Consider the following 2555-nt stretch of genomic DNA (forward strand, 5'->3'; position numbering starts at 1 on the left):
AAGGGGGAATCAAGATACTTCACAACATTTAGATGTTAGTTACCAGTTAGTTTTAGTTTAGCTTTTAGTTGGTTTCTAGAGAGAGAAGCTCTCTCTTTTCTCTAGAATTAGGATTAGGTTAGTTCTTAGATCTAGATCTATTTCTTCTTCTTCTCTCTTCCAATTTTCGTTCCTCTCCTCTATTGTAGTTGTAGAATTCTTCTTCTAATGTAAATCTTTTGTTTGTAGTTTGTGAATTCTCTTTTGTAGATCTACATTTCTCCTTCAATGCAGTTGGTAAGTTCTTTGTTGTTTCATGATTGATTTGGTTTTCTTTTGTGGACCTCTTGCCTTTGTAGTTAGATCTCTCTTTAATTCTTGCGAATTCATATGTTTACTTGTATTGCACTCTATGTGTTTGATGAAATGTCTCTTATAGCTATTAGTTAGATTTTGTTCCTCTTGGCCTAAGTAGAGTAATTAGTGACACTTGAGTTATCTAATTCCTTTGTTGATTGGTAATTGGAGAGATTGCTAATTGGTTTGGAGTGCACTAAAGCTAGTCTTTCCTTGGGAGTTGGCTAGGACTTGTGGCTCAAGTCAATTCATCCTGTAAAACCTGGTTAATTAACGGCTAATTAACCCATAAATGAGAATTTATTCTAGAAAGCCCAAAATGTGATTTTTATGGCTAAATATGATAGAGGAGATTGAGACGAGAATTTTGGTACCAATTTTATAGAATTCGGACCAAGATTGGACCGAACGGGCCAAACCGGGCCAATTGGACCCAAAGTGGGCCCTTGGCCCAACATGACTTAACCAAAACCCTAGTTTTCAGCACTCTCTCTCCTCATTTGTTACACACACAAGCTGAAATTAGAGAGAAAGGGAGGAAGAACACTCTCTCAAGTTCTCTCCCTTGGTTGATCTTCAAACCACCATAACTTTTGATCTAGAGCTCCGATTGCCGCTCCGTTTGCGGCCACGCGTTCACCGCGGAGAGCTCTACAAAACTCATACAACCAATCTTGAGGTAAGCCACGTGTTGTTGTTCGAAATCTCAGCCCTTATTTTCGAGTTTCATGGGTGAAATGTTGAGATTTTGGGTTCTTTGATGTTATAGGACCCAACTCTCTTGAAGGAGAAGGTTAATCTTGTCTCCTTGGACCTTGGGTGTGGTTGTGTATGTGTGGATATTGGAGCTTGATTGGTGATTTTGAAAAGCTTGGAAAGGGCTTGGTGGTGAAAAATCTGTTCTTGGAGGTATTGAGGCCTTGAGAGCTTGTGGATAAGTGGTCTGGAAGTGCTCCGGGTGAGCTTGGGAAAATCGGCTAAGGTATGGTTTCGGTTTCCCGTATCTAATATGTAATGTGGTAGGAAATACTTAGGCTAGAGGCCCTAAGATAGGCATTGAATGGTTGATGTTGTTGAATGATTGAGATATATGATGTGGTCATATGTGTGATGATGATTATTGATGCCTTGGTAGTATGACGTATGAGAAATATGCATGTTGTGATATATGCTTGATGATTGGTTATGGTTGAATTGTGGGTTGAACCATTGAGGAGGCTTGATGTTGAAATTGATGTATTTTGATTGATTTCAAAGGAAAGGGATGAAAATGGCATGTTTTGATTGGTTTTGAAAAGAGTTGAAAATGACATGTTTGAAAATGGCACTTTGTGGTTTTTATGAAAAACATAGTTTTTGGGTATACTTTGACGGGACATAACTTGGACTACGAATCTCTGTTTTGTGCCAAATCTGTTTAGAAATGAAATTGGATCCGGGATGTCCATGCCGTTCGAAGAACGGGTGAAAAATGATTTAAAATGAGGAAGTTATGTCCGTTGGAAGATTGGGGTTTAAATTGGTGAATTCTGCAGCTTTTAACTTAGAAAATTTTTAGCAGAATGACCCCTTGCGCGTGGGCGCACTTGGCGCGTGCGCGCCGTTCTTCCCGAAAATGCCATCCACGCATGCGCGTGATGTGCGCGGGCGCGCCGATGGTACTGCACCCAATGCCCAGCCATTTTCCAGAGAGTTATGCTAGAATTGTGCCAGTGTTGTGCCTGGGGCACGAGAACACCCACGCGTACGCGTGGTTGACGCGTACGCGCCGGTTGGCAAATTTTTAATCCACGCATTGGCGTGCATGACGCTTGTGCGTCGATGAGTTTTGAGGCCACCCACGCGTGTGCGTGGAGTGCGCGTACGCGTGGACCTGTTTTCATCCCAAAGTTGATTTTTGAGTTTTAAAAGCCAAATCTCATACTTCTAAGTCTCCGATCTCACCACTTATATCTTAAATCATTATGATATGTCTAGCTATGAGAAGAAAGGCTAGTGAATGTGGTAGCTTGCGAGTGAAGCAAGGGAAAATGAATGATCAATGAGGATCATTGATGATTATGTGAGATGTGGAGGATGGTGGTGGAAGTGCTTGTATGCCATTGGCCGAGGGGCCGTAATTGTTTATGAATATTGGCTGGTTCTGGATTGAACCGTGAGCCGGAATAGCTGTGTATGCTATGAATATTGGCTGGTTCTGGATTGAACCGTGAGCCGGA

The 2555-nt window shown here is 41.6% G+C and overlaps 1 long non-coding RNA gene across 1 annotated transcript in view; it reads left to right on the forward strand.

The window, feature by feature from the left end:
• The first annotated feature begins 851 nt into the window (after positions 1-851).
• LOC127740586 (uncharacterized) overlaps positions 852-2555 on the forward strand; it is a 2332-nt gene continuing 628 nt past the window's right edge. The window contains exons 1-2 of the long non-coding RNA XR_008001165.1: positions 852-1015; positions 1106-1318. This is a non-coding gene — a long non-coding RNA (uncharacterized LOC127740586). The remainder of the gene's footprint in view (positions 1016-1105; positions 1319-2555) is intronic.

This window comes from Arachis duranensis, chromosome 7 (assembly GCF_000817695.3).
Source record: "Arachis duranensis cultivar V14167 chromosome 7, aradu.V14167.gnm2.J7QH, whole genome shotgun sequence".
Lineage (NCBI taxonomy): Eukaryota > Viridiplantae > Streptophyta > Magnoliopsida > Fabales > Fabaceae > Arachis > Arachis duranensis.